The 26,927-nt window shown below is 43.0% G+C and overlaps 1 protein-coding gene across 2 annotated transcripts in view; it reads right to left on the reverse strand.

The window, feature by feature from the left end:
• Positions 1 to 26,927, reverse strand: part of KIAA0319L (KIAA0319 like) — a 1,767,873-nt gene that overhangs the window by 453,331 nt on the left and 1,287,615 nt on the right. The gene's annotated exons all lie outside the window — the stretch shown is intronic.

Consider the following 26,927-nt stretch of genomic DNA (forward strand, 5'->3'; position numbering starts at 1 on the left):
TGAGGACAAAATGGTGCACACTGCTTAGGCTGACCTAGTTAAGGCTTTTGATGCAATACCCCACTTAGGCATTGTAAACAAACTCATGAAATTAGGCATAACCCCTGTGTAACCCGCTGGACAGTCAACTGGCTTACAGATGGGACCCAGGAATTTAGAATTTCCTCCACAAAGCGGTCAGTCACTAGTGTAGTCATTTAGGGTTCTCTGCTGGATATGTTCCTCTTTGGCATCTGTTTCTCAAAGTCAAGGCCATTGTCAAGGGTCTCTGGCTTAGCAAGTTTGCAGATGTTTGCAAGCTGGGAGCAATCACAGAAACAACCCAAGATGTTAACATTTTATAGGAAGGTCTAACACAAGACAAATAACAGCTGCCAAAGCCACAGCTTAAAACTCAAAGCCAAGAAATGTATACTATTAGCTTTTGGGAAGTCAGCTACATGGGAAACTACATCATCAATGAAACACCTGCAAAATTAGACAATGTAGTAAGGATTTAGGGACTCATGCAGACAGTAACCTAGTTTTTGACCAACATGCGTCTAAGGAATGAATATAATGCTCTCTTTGGAATATACCTGTCCAGGCACATGCAACATTTAAAACATCCACAGAGGTTCCTCACAAAAAGAAAATGGAGTAAACACAACACCCTCTGCAGATTACTTCAAAGCCCTATCCCTATACTCTGTTTCCTACAGATTGTAGATGAGATTTATGCCTGGCATTCAAGGCATCCGTGGATCCCGCCCTGATGGACCTTTTGCATATCTGCAAAACAAATAGCATATTAAGAATTACTAGATCCAAGGACTTAAACTTTGCTTTCAATTTAAATAGGACATTTTGAATGACAGGCATGTATCTCAGAGAATTCCCATTCTCTGGAACAGGCTTGCCATCCATGTGAAGCAGAGCCCCTCCCTAACCATATTCAAGTGTAACCTGGCCCACTGAATGAAAAACTAGAAATTCATCCCTGGTCTGACACCTATGTCTCTGATGGACAGAGGTAGCAATTAAATCATGCCCTAATTAAGATACACCTCTTAAAACAACCTCTAAGGTTAAACAGCCAGGGGGATACATTTGGATTGCATGTCCAGGCTTATAATGGTTACAGTGGTCGTTAGGCTACACCTACGAACAAATTACTGGAACAAAACTGTAACCATGTGATGAGATACAAAAATTATCAATGACAGTAGACTATGACATGTCTGACAATGCTTCTGCTATGGCTTCTGTCTTACTGAGACTTAACTAAGGTTGATGATAGCATTACAGTTAATACACGAGTTAAACATCAGTGACCTGCAAGTCAAATCTAAGGGCTGTTTTAGAATAAACAGAAAAAGCACCAAATCCAGGGACTGTGTCACAAACAGTTTAATGACAAACCACGAACAATGCACAATAACGCTGAAATATTCCCCAACACGTTTTCGTCCTTAACTTCATCAGATAAAATCACATACGTATCTTATATATAACAAATATCCAATAAAAAACATCCAATAAAAAACAGATCCAATCAAACAATTAAGAAAGTTTTAAAACAATACAAGCACCACTGTGATAAAATATTATATGTAAAATATGTACAAAGTTTTATAATTAATAACCTCTTAATATTTAATATGCCATAAAACTAAACTTATATACTCCTGTTATAGCTTGGCTGTCCTCAATTTTAAAACTGGAATAAGAGAAATCATTTTATTTAGACCAGGTGTTCTATTGGCTTCTAGTATAATTTGTCAATAAAGTTCTCTATATTCCACCAGTGTTTCCCAGTTCCCACCTCTAGGATCAACTAACACAGTTTCAAGAACAAAGAATTTAAATGTGGCAGATTTACATACATTAGTATGTTTATATAATGCATTGTTTTCTCTTTTTGTCCTAATGTCATAAAGATGCTCGTAAATTCTTTGCTTGAGCATTCTTTCACTTTTCCCAACATAAAATGAGTCACATTTTGTGCAGGTGGCTAAGTATATAATACCCTTGGTGTTACAATTAACAAAAGAACCTAATATTAATTTCTTTTGTCTACTTGGTAAATATATTGACTCTCCTATAATGAGATGTGTACAGTAACTACACCTTCCACATTTAAACAATCCTGCTTTTCTCCTAGTAACATTTTCAAATATTCTGTCATGTGTACCCTTCTCCAATATGTTCTTGATATTGGTACCTCTCCTATAAATAAATTTTAATTCATTGTCGAAAATGTAGTTTAAGTCAGATAATCTAGCAAAGTTTTTCCATTCTTTATCAATAACATTTTTAACTAGTCCTGATTGTCCATCATAAGTTGTAATAATACCCGTTTCATACTTAGTGCCACTATTTTCATTGTTTGCCTCAAAATTTATACAGGTTTCACCTTTACCTAAAATAGGTGCAAACTTACCTCCTCTTTCATTGGACACCTCATTACATAACTGGTCAAAAAGTTCACCCGGGTAGCCTCTATTTAAAAATAAGCTTTTCAAATTTCTACATTCCATATTAAAAGTACTATCATCTGAAGTCATTCTACTAAGGCGAACTAATTGACCTTTCAACACACTTCTCTTTTGATAACTTGGATGTGAACTGGTAAAATGTAAATATGAGTTTGAGAAAGTGTCTTTTCTATAAATTTTCAACTCAAAACCATCTTTGGTCTTAATAATATTTACATCCAAATAATTTAACATTTGATTATCAAATTTATACGTAAATTTTAAAAAATCAGTTGTACCATTCAAGAATTCAATAAATAAAATAAAATCAACCTCATTGCCTTTCCATAAAAAACATAAATCATCTAAAAACCTACCATAAAAGGTCCTAAATTTACTAAAAGCAGAAGTTGTTAAATATGTATTTTCCCAATGTGACATAATAATATTGGCATACGTAGGAACACAGTGTGCCCCCATGGCAACTCCCTTGATTTGTTTAAAATATTCCCCTTCAAAAAATATAAAATTATTTTTTAATACTACCTCCATTAGAACCAAACTGTTCTAAAGTCATTGTGTGTGATTCCTGTAAATCCTATTAATACTTCTTCGAACCACTCAAGGCCTATATCATGGGGAATGCTAGTAAATAAATCAACCACATCTAAGGTAGCAAATGCCAAATCTTCGGAAAAAAAGCTTTTATCCAATTTTTGGATTGCATGTCCAGGCTTATAATGGTTACAGTGGTCGTTAGGCTACACCTATGAACAAATTACTGGAACAAAACTGTAACCATGTGATAAGATACAAAAATTATCAATGACAGTAGACTATGACATGTCTGACAATGCTTCTGCTATGGCTTCTGTCTTACTGAGACTTAACTAAGGTTGATGATAGCATTACAGTTAATACACGAGTTAAACATCAGTGACCTGCAAGTCAAATCTAAGGGCTGTTTTAGAATACCAAATGTGAAAGAAAGTTATCTGCATCAACTGACATACATTTAGAAAATGCTTACTAATTAAGAATACTAGCTGTTGGAAGTGAAATTACTCAAGTTCTCAGTGCAACATGGAACGGCAACATATTTTTACTGCATATAAGGCCTATTTGACTCATATGACCTGTTCATGTCTCTGCCTTCTAGATAACCAGCACAGACTATGTAACCAATGACTTACTTTTGTTTTCCTTTCAGCCAACACAAGAAAAACAGATACATTCATATCTTACCATATTAGTCAATCTACTAAGTGGATTTTCTTTGATGGATCCTACGCCTGTGTTTCTTCCAGAAGTCCCCATACTCAAGAAAGGAATTGAATCAGTGACTACATAGCACAATGTCATACATTAAATAAAGATTTGTGCTCATACTTTGTGCCAGACAGTTCAGTTTTTCTATCATCTCTAGGAAAAAATTTCTTCTGGATTTATTTTTGGGGCTGACCGTTTTGAATTCTGAGTAAAAATGGAAGAAGGTAACTCAAGGAACTGGTGAGATGATTCCTCTTGATGTCAATAGGTACAATGGAGTTTTGGTGCATCAGGCTTCATAGGAAGGACAGCCTGGGGGATAGTTCCCTAGAGTTAGGCTGATGTTGTGCATTACCTCTAAAGCATCTCAGTGACAGGGGCTACCCCAGATTAGCAGGAGATGCTTTTACTTCAGTCTGCCATTTTTACAAATGTCTTGAAGCTTGTTAGAGGTGCAACCTGAGCTCCCATCCTTGCATGGATGTGCAACTTACGATGTTATGGCTGCTGTTCATCTGCCTGAGCAGCTTAGACCTGATTCTGCCCAACACAACTGAGAAGAGTGGCCATTCTGGTTATCCAGACATGGATTAGGGGTACTAGGGGCTAAAGCTTCATCTCCTATGGCTTCCCCTTCAGTTCAGCTGGGCTAGTCACTAGTTGTCCAAATAAGACCTCTGAGTGACAGTAACAAATCATTTATTTTGGACACTTTGAACTTCCTGAGCAAAATAAGGGACATTCATGTTGGTGAAAACACCACCCTAGTGACCACAGACATGACTACTGATACATACCTAAAAGAGAGACAGAAAGAGAGAGAAGCAATGCCATGGGAGACTGAAATTCTGGAAATGTTCTTCCATATTATCTTAAGGAACAATTACTTCTGATTCAACAAGTTCTACAGACAGATCCTGGCTATAGCTATGGGGCAACCATGACATGCAACCTAGCTAATGTGGCCCTCTGCATTTGGGAAGAGGTCACATCTACAACAGCACTTTCCAGGAGTCAATAAAATGCAATCTGCGTTTTATTGAAAACATTTTTATAATATGGGAAGGGGACAAAGAAGCCCTCAGCAGGTTCTATGAGCACGTAATCCAATTCACGGATTTCCTTAAATTCACAACCAGCTGCACTGCTGCAGTAAAGAATCAGTCAATTTCCTAGGTTTAACTATATCAAAAAACCTGGGGGAAAGGGAGACTTTCTATTAATCTGTACAGAAAGCCTACTAGGTTGACCATGTTACTATATAACTACAGTCTGCACACCAGATAACAAAGAGAAATGTTATCAAGCTCCAGGGAATGAGGCTGTCAAGAGTGTTAAAAGAAACCAAAGACTTTGGTTCCTATAAAGCAACCTTTGGGACCTATAAAGGGGTTGTAGGTACAGGGACTGCAGCAACAGAACACTAGAGATTATGCTGGATCATACTGTAGCCTTGAAAGACGCTGATGATCCCATACTGCAGGAACTCCCAAGAAGAATTTATTTGTTTACTTTTTTATCCCACTCCTCAAGTTATTTTGACATAAATCTGTAACTTGTACAAAGACCCAAAAGAGGAAGAAAAAGAAGTCTAACTTTAACTTTCATAAAAGACTACAAGGAAATATGCTGTCTGATCACAGAAAACTGGGCGATTATCTTGAGTAACCAACAGTTAGAGAAAGTGCTCAGCATGGGTCCTGCATTTGTTGTTAAACCAAAGAACATTAGAGACTGGCTGGTGGCAAAACCTAATGGTGATAAAAGTTCACAGTGCACCACACGTGGCAGTAGCCCTCCTAACTGCAGCTTTTGTCCTTACATGTGTAATTCTGACTGCCCTGTTCTGAGAAAGAGTTCTGATTTAGGTTGAAAGGGATTGCAACACTAAATCAGTTGTTTACTGGGTCCATTGCAGATCTTGCACTTTCTACATAGGCAAAACTATTAATAAGTTTAAAGTACAATTAACCCACCACCTCTCAGACATCAGGCTAAAAGTTTTCAAAATCGCACTTGCTAAACACAGCCATGACCACCCAGACCACCAAGGATTTCTCTTCCATAGGTTCATAGCTAAGTACTAGGCTAGCTGCCCTTGCAGGCTATTTTAAGCCTTATCAGTTTTCATTTTTGTGCTCGAATTAACCTATCCTATTTGGTTAGAGACTGGCCTTACCCATCCCATACATAATTTGAGGGGACTCATGAATGAAACAAAGCATTTAGGAGCTGCCTCTGTCCATCAGGAGTACAGGGGGCAGTCCTGTGGTAAATTTTCTGTTTCCCATCCAGAGATCCAGGTTTCACTTAAATATGGACAGGGATGAACTTTGTTTTATGTGGATGGGGAGTCTGTTCCAGAGCAGCAGTGTTCCCTGCGAGATACACTTGTCCCTCCAAATTGTTCTGTTGATGTTGCTGAAGAGGTCTAGATCCCTAGACTGAGTATTCCTGATGCCATCTGACTTGCTCATGTGCAGTAAATCCATCAATACTGGATAAGAGGATGTATTGTATCCCAGACACTGGTCACCTCTTAACATAGGTTCATAGATAGGTACTAGGCTATCGGCCCAAGGGCCTATGTAAGCCTAGCCAGCAAGGTTCCATAGCGTACGCCACCCAAGAAAGTTATTTTCCTGTGCCACTGTCGAGCAGAGACACAGAAGTGATCCCCAGGGTGTAGTTCCTATTTCCCATCCACTCATCAAGATTTTTCTTGAAGAGTGCTAATGAAGAACTTTGCTTGACATATATGGGTAGCTTGTTCCAGAGTATAGGAAGTCTCTGGGACAGGAATCTATCCCTCCAGCGTGTCCTGTTTATTGTGGTGACAAGGTTTAGGTCCCTAGAGCGTGTAGCTCGGAAGGATTGGGATTTCTTTAGGTGTAGCATGTCCAACAGCTCTGGGTTTGACATAGCTTTATATGTTAGGCAGAGATCACCTCAGAGTCGGCGATATGCTATGGAGTAAATCTGGAGTTTTTTGAGGCAGTTAATGTAGGGGCATTTGTTTGAGGCCAGTAATTCTCTTTGTGAGGTACTTCTGTGGCCTTTTAAGCTGCTGCAGATGTCTTGTGAGGTGCATTCCAAAAGGGGGGTTGTACTCTATAATGGGTCTAATGAGTGACGAGTAGAGGGGAACAATGACCTCTTTTTTCCTGGATGAGAACCCTTTTATGATGAGGTGTGTCACGTAGAAGGCCTTCCTGACTACTGTGGCGATGTGACTATCAAAGGAGAGACTACTGTCCACCTGGGTCCCAAGGTCTCTTATCACGCATTCGGTGTTAAGTAGATTGCTGCCTATGTGGTAGTTCATGGGTAGAGAGTTTTTACCAAAGGGGATGACTGCACTTTTAGGCATTGAGCTTGAGGCCATGGCTCTGACACCAGGCATCTGTCTCAGTAAGACCCTTCTGTAGGATGTCCACATTATTTGGGGACTTGACTATGACTCCTAGTTTGCAGTCATCTGCGAACTTAATTAGCCAGAGGCCTTCTGTGTTAGCCTGTACTTCAGAGAAGTAGATACCAAACAGGAGAGGTCCCAGGATGGAACCCTGTGGTACTCCACTTGTCACTGCTTTGAGGTCAGATTTGGAGTCTGCAACTTTTACAGTGTGGGTTCTGTCAGTGAGCCATTTGGCAACCCATCTTGTAACGTAGGGATTTATACCTAGTTCAGTGAGTTTAGCTATAATTGGTGGATGGCGTCGAAAGCCTTGGCGAGGACAAGATAGGCTGTGTGAACCACCTTACCCTCATCCACGGCTTTGGTGACTGCCTCAAAGAAGTCAATCAGGTTCAGGAGGCATGAAATGCCTTTCACAAACCCTAACTGGGTGGGATTCAGAGTTTGGAGGTTACCAATGTCTTTGTTTATGAGTTCCATGATGATACGTTCCATGGCCTTGCAGACCAGGCTTGTCAGGCTAATAGGTCGATAGTTCCCGGGAACAGTGGTGGCTTCCCCTTTCTGGAGTGGGATAACTGTTGCTGTGCGCCATTCAGTGGGCACAAAGCCTGATGCAAGGCTATTACTGAACATGGTGCTTAAGTGCGGAGCCAGTTCGCTCTGAAGTTCGTGTAAAACGCAGCCTGAGATGTTGTCTGGTCCCATGGATGCTGTGTTTTTGGCTTTAGAGAGTGCAGCTTTTACCTGCGTAGTTGTGATTACAGGGACTCTGCATTTTTCCTGTATAGATATGGGCCCTTATAGGGGGTGAGAGGGGGGTAAAGTCAGCACTGAACCTATCTGCCAGGATGTTGGCAATATCAGTTGGTTCTGTAATTTTCGTGCCTTTGTGCTGTAACTCAGAGCAGATCTGGTTGTTGCCATCTAGATTCTTGACATAGCTATAGAATGCTTTGTGGTTGTCCTTGGATTTAGTGACTATTTTGTTTTCGCAGCTAGCTTTGGAGGATCTTATAAGGGATCTCAGCTTCTTACTGAGGCTGACCAGGGAGCTCCTCCACTCATGGGATTTTACTCTCTTTTGCAACAGTTTCTTCCTTCTGTTGTACAGTTTGTTTATGGCAGGGGACCACTAGATTGGCTTCTTTTTTTTTTTTTGAGGATAGCGCTTTGGATACACAGTATAGTGTCAAGGCTTTGAGGGATTTGAGTCAGTCCATGTAGCAAATGTTATTTAGGCCTTATATCCTTTTAGTAAAGTCTCTCTGTGGGTGTTCCAGTTCTTGCATGTGTCTGGACAGATACATGCCAAATGGGGCATTATATTCAATGACTGGTCTAATGAGGGCTGTGTAAAGGGGGCAATGACATCCCTAGATCTATACACAATCCCTTTTGTTTATAAACTGTGTAATATAGAAGGACTTTCTTACAATGGGCACATGTTGGTCAAAAGTTAGGTCACTGTCTGCTTAAGTTCCCAAATCCCAAACAAGTGATAAACTATTCCAAATTACTGACAAATTGGAACTGGTGCCACTTGAGGGCAAAAAAAATGCCTATCTTGAAAATATGCAACTCAAATGTCAAGTGCATTTGAAGGCATACTAAGCACCAGAACCCAAGTCTAGTTGCTCCATAAAGAGTCTCCCAGCTTTGAGGAAGCTACACCACAAGTCATATTACTGAAAATCTCTCATTAAGTTTCGCCAGCATGTAATAAGTAGTTATGTACTCACCATAACGTTCCATCTGAGTAGGTAAACTTCATTTGTCAGCAACCTATGGGATTCGGATTCGACCTCGGATCTGAGCCGGCAGTTTTCAACAGCTTTAGATCCGAGCTCCAAGCTCCTACACCTACCCATAATCCCCTGCCAACCCTGACTGACCTCAGATCAAGTTTGCCCAAAAGCAGATACTGTCCGAAGACTAATACTTTCAGGATAAGGTGAGTAGCACTCATGGACCTGAGTATGAAAACATTCATAAGTGAGGGGGCAGGAGGGAGGGACGGTTGCTGACAAATGAAGTTTACCTACTCAGATGGAACGTTATGGTGAGTACATAACTTCTTAATCTGAAGTAGTTAACTTCATTTGTGCAGCAACCTATGGGACAGAGTCCCCAGCTACCTGAACCTTGGGTGGCCTTCATGGAAGGATGTTTCGGAGCACTGCAGAGCCAAAGGATGCTCTTCCTCTGGAGATAATGCCCAATTTATAGTGATTGATAAAGGTATGAGATGAGGCCCAAGTGGCTGCTGAACAAATATCATCCAAAGAGACTCTAGCTCTAAAAGCCGCAGAGGTAGACATAGACAGAGTAGAGTGGGCATGGACTCCCTGAGGTGCGGGCCTGCCAGAACTTTCATATGCTAAAAGGATACACTGCGAGATCCATCTAGACAGCGTGACTTTAGACACAGATTTACCCAAGTTAAATTTGGCAAAGGAGACGAACAACTGGTCAGATTGCCTATGACCAGATGTCCTGTGGATGTAGAAGCGAAGTTTTCTATGCACATCCAGTGAGTGTAATTTATATTCCCCTTTGTTTTGGTAATTAGGGAAGAAGACTGGTAGGTTGATGGACTGGTTAATATTCAATTCAGAGGCAATCTTGGGAAGAAAGGAGGGTTGGTCCTGAGGTAAACTCTATCCTTGTGAAAAGTCAAATATGGGGGTTTTACACAGAGGGCCTGTAGTTCAGAGACCCTTCGAGCCGAGGTGATAGCGGCAAGAAAGGCCGTTTTCCATGACAAGAATTTAAGATCTATTGAAGCTGCAGGCTCAAACGGGGGAGCTGTTAAGGCCTGAAGCACTAGCGTTAAATCCCAAGGAGGGACTACATCCTTTACTGGAGGTCTGAGCAGAAAGGTGCCCTTCAAAAAAGTCTTACACAATTTCGTGGTGATCAAAGGGCCCAGTTCATTTCCCACGTGATAATGAGAGATAGCTGCTAGTTGAACCTTGACTGTAGAGGAACTAGCCCCCTGATGAAACAGCCCTGACAGGAAGTCTAATACCGCTGGCAAAGGAGCTGTGAAAGGATCCAAATTTCGACGTTTCGCCCAAATGGAGAAACGTTTCCATTTGCTACTATAGACCTTTCTAGTAGAAGGCTTGTGCGCTGCTACTAGAATAGTTTTAACTGGGGAAGAGATACCGGGAGTCGTAGCTACAAGTGGAAATGGAGCAGCCAAACTGTGAGCTTGAGATTGTCCAAATTCGGGACTGGGAGATCTAGGGGGTGGGATATTAGATCCGGACGGGGATCCAGAATCCAAGGAGGATTCACCAGATGAGACCAAAGGTAAGGGAACTAGAGTTGACGAGGCCAGAATGGGGCAATGAGGATTATCCTGCTCCCCAACTGGCTGGCTTTCTGCAGAAACTTCAGCATCAGAGGAAGAGGAGGGTAAGCATAAAGTAGACCGGGAGGCCAAGCATGCACCAGAGCGTCTCTCGGAGGTTCCCCGGAGGGGAAAATGAGAGTGAAGTAGTCGTAACATTTTGTGTTCGAGGGAGAAGCAAAGAGATCGCAACAGGGTTGACCCCATTCAGCGAAAATCCGATTTGCTATCTCGGGATTCAGAGACCACTCGTGTGGTAACAGGATGGTGCGACTTAGTCTGTCTGCTAGGATGTTGGGCAGCCCCGGAATGTGCATTGCTATAAGAAAGCGGTTGGTGGAGATTGCCCATTCCCACACCCTCATGGCCTCTCGACAGAGTAGTTAGGACCTGGTTCCCCCCTGTTTGCTGATGTACCAAACAACAGACATATTGTCTGACTGAATCACAATAATTCCTACAGGAAGAAGGTGTTGAAGTGCTTGCAACGCTAACAGCACTGCCCTCATCTCTAGGACATTGATATGCAGAGAGGTCTCCGTGGGGTCCCACGTGCCTTGGACTGTCCTGCCCGAACAATGCCCCCCCAGCCGAGGCGGGAGGCGTCCGTGGTCACAGTGGCTAGGGGAGGGGCCATAGAAAAGGGGCGTCCTTCCTGGAGGTTCGGTGATTGGAGCCACCATAAGATGGCCCTCTTGCAAGCTCTGCTGAGGGGAATGGGATGGCTCAGAGGAAAACGCAGGAAGGACCACTGGACCTGGAGGGTCCATTGCAAGACCCTCATGTTCAGACGCGCCATTGGCAAAAGGATGATTGCCGCCGCTATTGAGCCTAGAGCCCTCAGGACCAATTCCGCCGGAGGAGCTGGAGAATGTAGAATGGCCTGCACATGTAACCTCAGGGTTCGTAGCCAGTCTGTGGTCAAGAAAGCTAGGAGCTTGTTTGTGTCTAATCTTGCCCCGATGAAGTCTATAGTCTGAGTCGGGGTAAGAGATGACTTCTCTATGTTGATAGTGATCCCCAGCTGGGGAGCTAGACGAAGAAAGTAGTTTCTGGCTGCGCAGAGTAGATGCCTTGTTGGGGCGGTCAGGAGCCAAGTCATCCAGGTACGGGTAGACCTGGATTCCCTGGAGCCTCAGGTGGGCTGCAATCACTGCTAACACTTTGGTGAACACCCTGGGGGCTGTGGTGAGACCAAAGGGAAGGACCCTGAATTGGAAATGACTGGCTCCTAACTGGAAGCGGAGGAACCTTCTGGATCGTCTGTCCATCAGAATGTGGTAGTATGCATCCTTGAGGTCTACAGAGCACATCCAGTCGTTCTCCCGCAAAAGGGGGAGAATGGATTGAAGGGTGACCATGCAGAACTTCTCTTTGGTTACTGACAGGTTCAGGGTGGAGAGGTCGAGGATAGGTCTTAAGTCCCCCATCTTTTTTGGCACCAAGAAGAACCTGGAGTAAAACCCTGACCCACACTGGTCTGGGGGGATGTGTTGGATGGCTCTTTTCTTCCAGCAACTGTTGGATTTCTGTTGCTGCGGCCTCCCTCTGATCGGGTGGGACATTGGGGATGTATCTGGGGCTGCGTGGGTAAAGAGAAAAGGGAATCTGATATCCTCTGGATATAATGCGAAGCAACCAGCGGTCTGTCGTGATGGACTCCCAAGCTGCTAGGTGCTTTGAGAAACGCCCCCGACTGCCTCAAGAGTGGAGCAGTCGGGCAACCCCTCAGGGGTGTTGCGTGGGTTGGTCCGAGAAGGGTTCTCTGGATCCAAAGTTGCGCGGGCCCCCTCTGCCTCTAGGGCGGCGTCCACCATGCCCTCCTCTGCCGCAGAAGGGCTGGGAGTCCGGAGCGGGACGGGACTGTTGCGACTTTCGGAACCACATCTTCTTCTGTCCCGCTTGGTTCTTGGAGAAGGAACTCTGGGGAGCAGAGAAGCGGACTCCGATGGCAGACAACGTCTTCCCATCCTTCTCGCTCTGGACCAAGGTATCGCGAACAGTTTTGCCAAGGAGGGCAGAACCATCGAAAGGGGCACTAGCGAAAGACGCCTTGAAGGGTTCACATCACAGTGCCGGAGCCAGGCCTGACTCCTCATGACAAGGCCCGCTCTGCTGGCTCTAGCGGCTCCCTCCGTGGCATGGGATAGAAGCTGCATAGAGGTGTTTGATATGGATCGGAGAGTGACCATCCGGGTGGAGTGCAAACGTTTGTCCTCCACCGACATGGACTCAGGGGGCGATGCAGCGTACTCTTTGATAAGGTCCCGCTGCAGCCGAAGCACATGTGCCATGTAGTTCAGCGACCTCACAGAGAAGCTGGCCGAACTAAAGACCCGCTTCCCTAAACGGTTCATCGACTGAGACTCCTTGCTCGGGGGATGAACCAAGGGACTCTCCTGAGCTAGTTCCCTCTTGGTGGCCGCCGCCACCAACATGGCATCTACAGGAAGACCCTTACTCCAGTGGGACTTGTCAGAGGGTGGGCTAAGAATTTTGCCCGGGCGCTTGGGGACTGGCCCACAGTGTCCGGCTCCTTCCACGCCCTGGTAGTAATCAAATCTACCAGGGGGTTGGCCGGAGGGGACACCCAAGAGGTAGATGGGCCTGCTTCAAACACCTCCAGGAACACGGATTCATTCGAGGTAGGCTTTGGGGCAGACCAACCCCCCTTTAACCTGAGCATCTCCATGATGTCACCAAATGAGACATCTTCGGGGGGTGATCTTGGGAAGCCTTCCCCCTCCTCCAAATCCGTGTCCTCAGTCAAGGACTCGGGGGAGTCCAGGTGCCTCCTTTTGCACTTTTACTTGTGAGGAACCTCCTCGGGGGGGCTGTCCGAGGAGGTCTCACCAGCCACGTCTTGTTCCAAAGGAACGACCTGGGACATCAGAGCAGGCTGTCCCTGGGGCCGGGTGATGGAAGTCGGGCTCAACAGAGAAGGAGTGCAGGGTGAAGCCGTGGCAAGGGCCGGGGGCCTGGAATCTCTCAACAGGACCCTCTCCAGCACGTCGAATGCCGAGGGAAAGCTGCTTTCTCTGGGATCCGAAAGCAGACCCTCACTCGGATCTGATGGACAGGTCGGGGCCGGCGCCAAAGCGATCGGATCCGACGGACCAGTATGCTCCGACCTGGACGGAGCCGAAGGCATACTGATACTGCCGGATCCGAAGCTCAGCCCTCGGCTCCGAGAGCTCGGACCCGAAGAAAATGGACCCGAAAGACTCGAGGGAAGTGTCAGCGCTGAAGTACCTAAGACTATCAGTGCCAACACACCCCCGGCTCCAAGGCTGCCTGGCTCCGAAGACTCCGAGCCCGGGAAGCGGGACGGAGAAGGAGCTATTGGGGCAAAAAAAGAGGTTGAGCTCCCCCCCAGGGGGGGGGGGAGGCAGGAGCACTCCCATCTGCAGTTGGGCCTGATGGAATCTTCAAATCATCTGGTCCAAATCTGCATCCGTGAGACTTCGTGTTGATCTCAATGAGGCCACCGAGGTGGGACGGGAGTATCGCCTCGATGGCCTCGAAGGAGATTGGATCTCCTCCTCCTCAGGACCCGGTGAAAAGCACGGGGACCGGATCCGAGACGGAGGAGACCCAGAAATCCTGGAGGGAAAAGACCGCTTACCCCGGGGGCCAAAGCGGAGGCCACGGCCCGCCGCTTGTGGTGCTTCTCCCTCCTTTTCTCTTTCCTGGCCTCCCTCTCCTCCGGGCCTAAGGCGGGAGGTTGAGTCCCGGCCAGGGGGAGGGAAGCAGGAGTGGCAGCCGCCGCAGCGGGAGACACAGGAGGACCGGAGGTAGAAGCCAAATCTGGGGGCAGAAGACCCACCAGAATCAGCTTGGACCTCCGGTCCTTGAGTGCCCTAGGGTTGAACGCCGCACAGATGGAACAACCAGAAGACAGGTGTTCAACCCCAAGGTACAACACACACCGAGTGTGGCCATCCGCCGGGGACAGCTTATGGCCACACTCGGTGCACTTAGAAAAGATCAATTTTGGGGCCTCAGCCATTTTAACTAAAAGAGAGAAACACACACGTTAGGCCCCAAACACACACACACACACAACCCTAACAGAACCACGAAGGAAGGGGGAGGTAAAAGACAAAAAATATAGAATTAAACTAGAGAGGCTTTTTACAAAAAAGGGATCTGTAAACACTCACAACCAAAAAACAGAAGAAAGGAGAAGAAAAAGGTAAATTTTTTCTCACAAAAGTCTCGAACGCTAGGAGCTGTAGATCAAGCTGCTGTTGGATAACCGCGGCAAACTAGATCTGAGGTCAGTCAGGGTTGGCAGGGGATTATGGGTAAAAAGCTGTTGAAAACTGCCAGCTCGGTTCAGAGGTCGGATCCGAATCCCATAGGTTGCTGCACAAATGAAGTTAACTACTTCAGATCAAGTGTTTTTAATTGTTGGCGTAAGTTTTTCTGTATATCAGTCCTACAAAAGGGGGCAGTGCTGCTGTATTATACAAAAATATTATCATATCAAGCTAATGAGCCCCATGAAAGCAAACACTGCATTTTTAGAAAACATTTAACAAACAGTAATGTGATCTGGAGGACCTTGGCCTAAAGAAGGGTTAAAAATAGATAATGATACAAACTATATTGTTTGACCAAAATGACTGACCTGAAGAAACCTCTATGGCAAAAGTGATGGTACATGTTTTGCGATATATTTACTGGATTTTTTAACTAGTATCTTGACTAAAAAGACATTTTAGGCTTTTTAAACTTTAGGTAGGGATCATGCTTCACACAAAAATAAAAATGATTTTATTTCAAAACAGAGGGTGCTTTTGTAAGAGGATAACTTGTTTGCTGGGGAATGCAGACTCCTACTTATTATGCAAAACAGGTAAAAAGAACACTAAGTCTTATTAGATATGCAAAACAGGCGTAAACGGCTCCATCCTATTTGCTATGCAAAACAGATAAAAAGGACACCAAGTCTTATTGAATATGTAAAACAGGTAAAATGACTCCCGCCCACCACTAGCCCAGTGGAAACCCACCAAACCTGGCACCTTCCCCTCTCTAAACCAGCAAATACTATAACACTTACTAGATGTTCACAAAATGAGATCGCTCATCCATCATGAATGAATAAAGACATTGCTGAATCTGTTACTGGCGTGGTTCTTTGTCACATGATCCTAGTACTACCTGTTCTGTAGCATGCAGTTTATACACAAGCCACAGATCTGGGGGACGTTTTCCAGAGTATCATTCTTTTTGGCTTTTGTTTAGTCCTGCAGCCCTTACAGGCTACAGATTGGTTATACTCCAAGGTGCTCACACTATCTTTGGATTTTTGCTTCTAGCACTTGATGAAGAGTAGTCAAAAGGTGAGACCACAGCAAAGGGCAAGGTCCAGGTATGACAGAATAGATTCTTCTTCAACTCTTGATGGGAACTACAATCAAGAATGCCACATTTCGCTGTTAGAGCAGTGTGATAACACCATCAGGCTCAGTACAGGCCTCCTTCCCCTTCCAGTGTTGCCTTCAGGACACCTGCACCTCCCTTGCATACATCTGTTATGCACTCACTTAGGTTAAGGTGCAGTGTTGAATGTATAGATTTCAGAAGGCATAGCACATTTTCTCTTGCCAGCTTCTCATGGGGGGGGGGGGGGTTAGAAGCAGAGACCTTCATTTTTGAGAAGGATGACGCTTTAGATTCCAAGGCTAAATGGGATGATGCTTCTAAGAAGGAAGGGCTTGTGACACTTTATGGATTGTCAATACAACCACATGACTTACAGAATGTCCTCAATTTTATATCTGCTTTATTACCTGTCCTACGCATTCTCAAAATACCATTGTTGTTTTTGATAATGCAGCCCCTTTAAGAAGGGTGTTACACGTATTCGTTCACCACTTTTTTCATGAAGAAAATACTTCACAGTCCCCTATGTGAGCGTTGTATCTTTAGAAGGTGTGTTTGCTACCCTCATGCACACCTTTTTAATAAAAATGCATGCAGTTGTAATCTCCTTACTCCCTTGGAGAAGTCAAATGTTTCTGTTTTCTCTCTTTCTCTCTTCTGCCTTCCTTCATATAGGTTCATAGGAGAGTACTAGGCTAACAGCTCAAGAGCCCTTAAAAGTCTAGCCAGTTTTATCTAGATTTTACCCAATGTTCTATCCCTAGGGGAAAGACAACAAGGGTCAACAAGTGGGGTTTGACAATTTTTACAGACCGCCTTTGTCCATAAGGGACATGGGCGCCACCTCAGGAGTGAATCTGCAATTTCCCATCCATTGGACCAGATTGCACTTGAAGATGGTCAGGGAAAGGTTCTGCTTCACATGAATGGGAAACCTATTTCAGAGGAGGGGCAATCTCTGGGACACATATCTCTCTGTCCAGCATGATCTATTCATGTCAAGATACTTAGATATTTGAAGCAGGTAAACCTCACGCAGTTAGTTTTGGGAATATGCAACATTTCCATCAAGGAAGGGTCAGAGACGGTCTTGTAGGTCAGACACAGATCACTCCTCTATAATTGGTAGGAAACTGAATACAGTGATAGGGCTTTTAATCAATCCATATATGACATACTGGTTATCCCCTATATTTTTCTGGTGAGAAACCTCTGAATATGCAACAACTGTTGCAAGTGCCTGGCAAGGTCCATGACAAAGAATGCACTGTACTTGATTATTGGTCTGATAAGGGCCAAGTACAGTGGTACTATGACATCCTTAGATCTGCATGCCATGCCCTTACTTATAAGCTGAGCCACATAGAAGGACTTTCTCACCACTGTAGACACATGGTGGTCAAAGTTCAGATTACTATCTATCCAGGAGCCCAGATCTCTCATCAATGGGTCCACTCATTAGGGGGAATGTTATCAGTGCTGTAATTTGAGGGATATTTGATTTCCCTAATGGTATTATGCACTTCTTCACATTTAATTTGAGGCCATGGCTCTGACACCAATCATCAGTCTGTGTCAGACCTTTCTGTAGGATGTCAACATCGTTTGGGAAGTAAATGATTGCTCCCAACTTGCAGTCATCAACAAACTTGGTCAGCCAAAGGTCATCTACATTTGCCTTGACATCTAAAAAGTATATCCCAAACAGGAGGGGGCACAGCATTGAGACCTGTGGTACTCCACTGGTGACTGGCCTCTAGCTGGATGTGGATTCTCCCACACTAACAACATCTCTGTCTCATCTGTGAACCATTTGGTTATCCATTTGGCAATGTAGAGGTTTATGCCCAATTTTGAGAGTTTATCTATAATACCCAAGTGCGGTATAGTGTCAAATGCCTTGGCCAGGCACTCTGGGATTCTGTTAGGGCCCACTGATGCTGTGATTACAGCTTTAAAAGAGAGAAGTGATGACCTGCTCTTTTGTAATAATAGGCAAAGGAATGGTATTTCATGGGGAGTAAATGGAGGTGAGAGGGGGTGAAATCTGAGCTGAATTTATCCGTGACCAGGATTGATATTTCTTCTGGCTGGGTATAGGTAGTACCATCTACACGCAATCAGCACATTGCTGAGTGTTTCCCCCTTAAGAAGGCAATCTGCCTTGGAAAAATGCTTTGTGGTTATCCTTTGCTTGGGAGACTATTTTAGTTTTGTATTTAGCTTTTGAAGACTTGGATAGTTCCCTAATTTGCCTGTTAAGACTAATGAGGAATTTTTTTTCTCTGTTGTGCACCCTTCCACTTACTTCTAGACAGACATTTCTTCCTTCTGTTGTATAGTCTATTTACGTCAGGAGTCCACCAGGGTGGCTTGTTTTTCCGGTTAGACCTGGCTTTAGTTTGGTCAGGTACTGCCATTTCTATGAAATTGTTTACGTAGTTATACAAGGCATTTGTGTATACTTCTGCATAGGCCTCCATGTTTTTGGGGTTGGGGAGATTTAAAACTACCTATGCTATCACTTAATGGAAGGCAATTTGCCTTGGAAAAAATTCTTTAGGGTTTCAGGGCTTGAAGAGGGTTCTACCGTTACATTTATTTCAAATGTGACCATTTTATGATCCTATCTTACCAATAAAGACATTATGCTGGGAAGGGTACAATGCTCTCCCATGTCTGTGAGTACTATGTCACTGATATTTGAGCCCCTACTAGGACTGCAGACCAGCTGTTCCAAAGCATTTGCATTGACAAAGTACAGGAATCTCTCAACTTGAATGCTAGTTGTTGTATATGTTTCTCAGTTTATGTAGGGATAGTTAAAATCACCCATGAGTAGTGTGTTGGGCTGAATGGTAAGTTATTCTATTAACTTCAGGTATGCAGAGTAGTTTTCATAGTTTATGGTTGGGGACCTGTAGCTAGCAATGATATGTTGGAGGTTCTGCCTATGGTCAGCTGGACATGGAGTAGCTCAAGTAAGTCATCTTGCTTGACCAATCTAGAGGTGTGATTGTGTTTTTATGTGAATGGAAACACCTCGTCCTTTCATTTTTTTCCCTTTTCAGAGAGTGGTCTGAATACATGACAGGCATTGTAGCCTTGCACTGCTGGGGTGCGTTCTGCAGCCTTGAACCACTTCTCTGCAACTGCACAGATGTCAACATTCCCCAGGGTGAGAAGAGCTTTCAGGGAGTGAAGTTTCTCGTTAAGACTCCTAGCATTGAGCAGCAGTTCCTTCAGCTCGGCATTAGAAGAATTGTTACGTTGATAGGTCTGTTGGCTTGGTACCGCCTAAAAAGACACTGTGGCAGTGGCTGACACCTTGGCCAGTATTCAAAAACCTAGCAGCAACAGGTACAGACCATCTCGGGCAAAGCAGCATAGTCTGTCGATCATGTAGTCACAGGCTGACAAATACTGGATCTCCTTGGAATAACACCAGTAGCTAAGCCAATTACTGAAGTCAGTCATTTTGTGTTTGTATTGTGATACTACTCTTGGTGAGGGTAGAATACTGCTCACTGCGAGGCTCATACCACCCTGCAACACGTATTCAGGAAGGCCCAGCATGTCTCTCTTCATCTAGTCCAGGGAGGTACATCTCAGATCAATCAACTCGAACATGGACTATGACGGAGTCATACTGGTACTTGTGGTTGAGTGATCAGAGTGTTTGCATGATCTGGCGAATCCTGGCTCCTGACAAGCAACTGACTGAACCTCCTCTCTTCATCCAACCTGTTGAGGGGGGTGTTTGTATATTTCACAATGGAGTCTCCTATGACAAAGACATTTGAATGTGTGAAGCCTTAGAGGCTTGCTTGTGGAGACACCATGATGTGTATTTTTATGTGTAGTGGTTGGTGTTGACTTGGTTTTGTTTGAATGTGGTTTGTAGGGGCAGTATATGGGAGGCTTTTAAGGTATTGGCAAATTAGTTGCGAGTACCTCCACATATGTGGGTTTATGTGTTGAGACCATATTTAGTGAGGGAAATGATGTGCGTGTGCTGACAACGTGTATCATTTGATTTGTCAGTATGAGAGAGTTGTGTCATAATTTTCACAGTGGATCTGCATCTCATACATACATACTGTGTTTCTTTCAAGATTAAGTCATTGTCAATATACATGAGACAATTGTTACATTGCCTCAGGATACTCCATGTCCACCAGGCTGGTCACAGAGACAGCAGTGCCTATCCATGGTTTCAGCTTTTTTTTTTTTTAACCAAGGAGAAGAGTGGGGTGATTTAACTGGACTTATATGATAGCGCATAGATGAAGAATGGGTGCTATACTCAGCATGAACTACAGCTATCCAACAAAGTGACACTGCTCTATGCACAACTTAGATGCTCCTAGAGCACCAGGGAGACTGAACACGGTTGCAGAGACCGTTATTCTAAGATAAATTTTAACTTGATAGCATTTGCATCTATACAAGACACTGCTAAACACCACCAAATGGACAGCAGCCTAGTACAAACACTGGGCTTATACAAAATCAGAAAAACAAGTTTACAACAGCAAAACCTAGAGAACAATCAGGAAAACACACACAATAAGCGTTCAGCTAACAGCCCCCAACTCAGATAGCTTTGCTACAGATAACTTCTGCCACAAGAGTGCTGTCAGAAAACCCTCAACATAAAAATGCTGGTTTTAGAGCTCAAGTTTAGGGAAAACACACAATCTAGACACTACAGTCCTTTAAAACTAGCGCAGACATAAAGTAATTAAGTACTACAGCAGCAGTGTAAATGGTTCAGGACTATTCAAATTAAGCTGTTATAGTTTTCTTTCTTATGACTTCTAATGAAGACAAAGGACCAATTTTTGTTGCCCTCCTTTACATAATGTTATCAGTCTATGCACTATACCTATACTGATCTTGTTAGCAATCATGACACTTGAAGCTAACTTTCTTAGGTAAAGGCAAGTGCACATCATAACTAATCCAGACAGTTTCTAGAATGAAATCACAACCAATGGACACATTTGCCACACAGCCAAATTGTGAACAGATCATCTACCAATCTTTACATCACTGAATAGAACTGTAAGAGAAAATATTCTAAACCCTTGGACTACTTTACATTTAATTTTTTTAAGATGACTGTTTTGTACAAGTCATAGTTCTGGTGCAGGTAACCCCACTGCTTGAAAAGCTCTCTAACAGTGCAAGCCCTTGACTTGTGGCATTCACTTCCTCCTCCTCTGGTCCTTTGAAATGCGTTCTCACTTTACTTCTAAGCCAAGTGGTTATACAGTCCAACTTACCCTGACCTGCATCAACTGTCTTCCTTCTCATGGTCTTAAATCTACTATCCACATACCAGTTAATCCCATCTCTAGTCTTCGCACTCCGGCAAAAATTTCAGAAAATTCTGCAACAAATCATACCCTGGAATACCTAAGTGAACAAGACTTATAACCACCAGAAATGTTTCAACAAGACTGAGGAACCACAATACTCCACTGGTTCTAGGACACAGTCTATAGGAAATATGTACATCAGCTGCCTAAATGGGACCATCTTAAATCACCTTAACAAGGCATTCAATCATGTGGACCTATCCTACTTCAGTATATCTTATTCAAAAGGCTGGCTCTGCATCAAGTTTGCTGCAACTGACAGTTTCCTTTCTCCTGGAAATCTCAAGGTCATTAATGATAACTACAAGGCTCACTTTTGATATTTCATCATTTTCATTTTCAGGAAGAATTTCAGTAATGACTTCCCAAACCTACAACATTACATATTTAGTAATAGGAGCCACCTATGCTGATCAGGAAGATAAAACAAATCTCCTGGCTGACAAATTTAGCTCCAACTTCACCCCCCCCCCCCACACACACACCAGAAACCCCTAAGGGAATACCCTCAACCATAACTGCTCCAACCATCATTAGAGAGCAGGTCTACAATGCAGTCTCCAAGGCCAAAACCCCTATACCAATGGGCCCCAATAATATTTCAGGATTCCACCTTAATAGCATGAAACAGGACTTATCAGGATCACTAGAATCACTATTTAAGCACAGCCTCCAGACAAGCTTCAAGTCAAGTGAATGGAGGATTGCAATTGCACAAGGTAAAGTCATCTCCAGACCTTGGTAGCTACAGACCCACAAGTCTGATTCACTTCATATGCAAAGCCATGGAAAGAATTATAATGAAAATAGTAAATGATGACATTAGAAACCTTCAGACACTGTATCCAATCCAGTTTAGTTTTGTCGTGGGCTGGTGGAGTGCTTAGAGAAGGTCAATAAAGCAATGGATGAGAGTAAAACAGTGCAAAATGTCTGTTTTACTCTGGTCAAAACATTCAACTCAATAACCCACTCATGAAATTAAGTACAAACCCCTGTGTCACCTTCTGGATAGCCAGCTGGCTCAAAGACAGCATCCAAGAAGTTAGGACAGGGGAGTCTACCTCTACTAAAAGGCTAGTCACTAGTGGAGTCTGTCAAGGGCCAGTGCTTTAGGCATTCCTTTTTGGCACTGACATCTCTAAAGTCAAGGCCAACAACAAGGGCCTCTGGCTGACCAAGTCTGCAGATGATTGCAAACTAGGCAAAGTCACACAATTCGTCAAGGCACAAATATCCCACAAGAAGGCCTGACACATATCAATAACTGGTGATAAAGCCACTGTCTAAAACTCATTGCCATGAAATGTAGAATAGTAGTCTTTGGGAAGATGGCTACCTATGTAAACTACCATAATGATAACATAACCCCCTAAGAGTACAACCACTACAACCACTAGTCAGAGATTTGGGAATACATGCTTATAGCGATCTGGCCTTTGACCAACACATGTCTATAGCAGTAAGGAAATCATTCTATGTTGTGCAACTTATAAGCAAGGATATGCCAACTAGGTCAAAGGATGTCATTGTTCCTCTGTACTTGGCCCTCATCATATCAATCACTGAGTACAGCACCACCTTCAGTATGTACCTGACCAGGCATATGCAACAGCTGGAGTGTCCACAAAAGTTCCTCACAAAAACAATACAGGGCATAAACAACATGTCCTGTGCAGACTGCCTCAAAGCCGTACCTTGTCTCCTACAGACTGCTGAGAGGTGATCTATGCCTGGTCTACAAAGCATCCTCTGATACTGTTCCCGTGGACCTGTTGCACATCCACAAAACAAACAGTATCAGAATTACCAGACATGTGGACCTAAACCTCAACTGCAACATAAATAGAACATGTTGGAGGGACAGGTATGTGTCTTAGAGAATAACCTTTTTATGGAACAGGTTTCCTACCCACGTAAAGGAGAGTTCCTCTTTAACCAAATTAAACAGTAACTTGACCAGTGTTTAGGGAATCGGAAATTTATACCTAGTCTAGCACCTAGTCTGTAAATGCTTGACTACCCATGCCCAAGCCTAAAATGCCCCTTAAAATATCCCTAGGGTAACAAAACTTGTCAGATAAATTGGAGGAGCATGGTTGGGCTTAAAAGGACCCATGGAATCAACAGTATAGTAATCACATACAAACCTATCACATCCTGGTATGGGGGAGTAGTGAGGTTCTGGTCAGCTGACCATCACCTAGTAAGTGGAGGCATGCGGCATGTCATAATAAAGCCAGGACCTGGGAAGTGGGTTTTGCTCTATAACACCAAAAACAGCTACACTACAACCCAAGGAAATTTTCAGACCAAGAATAAAGTACACCAAAACTCCAGTACAAAAACAAAAAAACAGCTTCATTAATGAGCTAAACAATAAAAAATGTAAATCCAGATTTGCTTCCAAATGCATTTTAATAGCTGCATAATAGTGAAAACAAACTATAACAAAACAGCTAGCATGATCATTACAACAGTAACAAAGTTGACCCCGCTATTAGCAAACTAATTCCAGTACAGAATGCACCTACCTGAATGCTAAATGATACTATAAAGAGAATTCAAACTTGACATAAATATCAATGAAATCCCATGATCAGAAATGATAAAAGCCATTGGCATAAACAAAGAAGTGAGGGTTAAAATAACATGTTAAGACTGCAAAACAAAAATGTCAGCACAAAAAGTGACTTATATGGATGTTAAATTAATAAAATGTTTTTTCATAGCAGTATTTAAATATATGTGTGTATACAACACAAGGAACTTCTGTCACCTAAAATGAATAAAAAAGGCATTGAAAAAGACAATATAATGTCAACACCTAGTGGATGAACCAGATCTGCTCAAATTGAAAACAAATCATATACATACAGTGAATATAAAAAGTTTACACACCTCCGTAAAATGCCAGGTTTTTGTGATATAAAAAATGAGACCACAATAAATCATTTCAAAACTTTTCCCACCTTTAATGTGACATATAACCTGTACAATTCAATTGAAAAAAGCAAATCTGTTGGGGAAAAAATATAAAAAATAAAAAACGTACAATAAGCTGGTTGCGTAAGTATGCACACCTTTAAACTAACACTTTGTTGAAGCACCTTTTGATTTAATTACAGCATTCAGTCTTCTTGGGTAGCAGTCTATCAGCATGGCACATATTGACTTGGCAATATTTGCCCACTCTTCATTGCAAAAGTGCTCCAAATCTGTCAGATTGCGAGGGCATCTCTTGTGCAGAGCCCTCTTCAGGTCACCCCACAGATTTTCTATGGGATTTAGGTCTGGGCTCTGGCTGGGTCACTCCAAATCTTTAATTTTCTTTTGGTGAAGCCAATATTTTGTTGATTTGGATGTATTCTTGGGGTCATTGTCGTGTTGAAAGGTGAAATTCCTCTTCATCTTTAGCTTTCTAGCAGATGTCTGAAGGTTTTGGCCCAAAAGTGACTGGTATTTGAACTGTTCAGAATTCCCCCCACCTTGACTAAAGCCCCAGTTCCAGCTGAATAAAAGCAACTGCAAAGCATGATACTGCCACCACCATGCTTCACCGTGGGGATGGTGTTCTTTTAGTGATGTAAAGTGTTGTTTTTGCGCCAAACGTACCTTTTGGAATTGTGGCCAAAAAGTTCAACCTTGGTCTCATCAGACCATAACACATTTTCCCACATGCTTTTGGGAGACTTGATGTACTGTTTTGCAAATTTTAGCCAGACGTGGACGTTTTTCTGTGCAAGAAAAGGCTTCCATCTTCCAACCCTATCCCACAGCCCAGACATTTGGAGATTACGGGAGATTGTTGTCACATGTAGTACACACCCAGTACTTGCCAGAAATTCCTGCAGCTCCTTTAGTGTTGCTGCAGGTTTCTTGGCATCCTCCCTGACCAGTTTTTGTCTTGTCTTTTCATCAATTTTGGAGGGACATCCAGTTATTTGCAACATCACTGTTGTCCCATATTTTCTCCACTTATTGATGACCGTCTTCACTGTGTTCCATGGTATATCCAATGCTGTGGAAATTTTTTGTACCCTTCTCCTGACTGATACCTTTCAACAATGAGATCCCTTTGATGCTTTGTAAGCTCTCTGTGAACCATGGCTTTTGCTGTAGCAGGCAACTGAGTAACTGTCAGGAAAATCCTACTAGGACAGCTGAACTTTATTTGGGGTTAATCAGAGTCTCTTTAAATGATGGCAGGTGTGTACCCAAGAAGACTGAATGCTGTAATTAAATCAAAAGACGCTTCAACAAAGTATTAGTTTAAGGGTATGCACACTTATGCAACCAGCTTCTTTTACATTTTTTATTTTTAATATTTTTCCCCATAACAGATTTGTTTGTTTTTTAATTGAATTGTACCAGTTATAAGTCACATTAAAGGTGGGAAACGTTTTGAAATGATTTATTGTGGTCTCATTTTTATATCACAAAAACCTGGCATTTTAACAGGCGTGTGTACACTTTTTCTATTCACTGTAGGGGGAAAAATAATCAAACAATAGAAAATAACAAACTTACTGAAATAACAGAATGCCAGTAATATGTTTATACATATTCACGCAAACCTGGAGAACTACAGCCCTTAAACTGGAAAAATACCTTACCAGCCCAATTTATTGGGAGTGTTAATAGTAATTTTACCATTCCAATTAAAAAATATGTACAAGGTGTTAGTAGTACATCAGTATTGCATGCCACTGAAATGTTCAGAAATACAGAGCTTAAATAATCTGGAAGTTTTTCCCTCAACAGAGAATACTCCAGAAATAACATCAAAACAAACCAATAATTCATAGTTTTGATGGCAGTGAAAGTTATCCACAAGCTGTCCTTCCAACCCCAACTGCAGAACTTATCCAAAAGAGTTATCAGAGTTTTCCCTATACTTTTGTGACAGGGCTGGAGCTCCCCATTTTCCTCTATGGAATACACAGTTCCTCTGGAATAGGCAAGTTAGAAAAATACCACTTTTTCTTAACCACCCGATAAACTCTTCAGGAACAAGGTCCAGTAAACAAAACCAGGCCTCTTGAGTCACAGTCATGACTTCTCCCATATGTGCTATATAGATGACCAATGTTGCAGTTTTTAAGAGTTTAGAATTTAAAAGGAATCTAGGAAAACACGTTATCTTGACACCTGATGTTCTGTCACTGCTACAGGGTACTAAGATACTTTGGCACTCTTTTAAAATGGGTTTAACTCTACATGGTAACACTTGGAGAGATGTGCACATTTGTAAATCTCATGTGGATAGTTAGGTGTGGAGAGGCAACAATATGAGGTCTGAGTAACAAATACAAATGTCTGGTTAAACCCTGTAAAATGGTTTGTCCTTTAGATGTTGACCAAACAGATTATAAAACCCATAAACATACTATTAGTATTATTGTGAATGACATTCAGAACTGCAACAAGAGAATAATTATCATGGCAGCATAAATGCAACTAATCTTCGAGAAGCTGTTTGCCTTGGTACAGCCTGCAGCCACCCCTCCCCCAGCCAAAAATGCTTTAATGCTCAAGGAGGAGCAGCAATTATAAACAACCCACAAATAAACACTAAGGAAATGCAAACAAACCAGAGGCTAAAAATGTTCCTTCAAGCATAACAATGCCATAGTCTGGAGAATGAT

This window comes from Protopterus annectens, chromosome 1.part2 (genome assembly GCF_019279795.1).
Source record: "Protopterus annectens isolate FY-2018-M chromosome 1.part2, PAN1.0, whole genome shotgun sequence".
In the NCBI taxonomy this organism is placed as follows: domain Eukaryota; kingdom Metazoa; phylum Chordata; order Ceratodontiformes; family Protopteridae; genus Protopterus; species Protopterus annectens.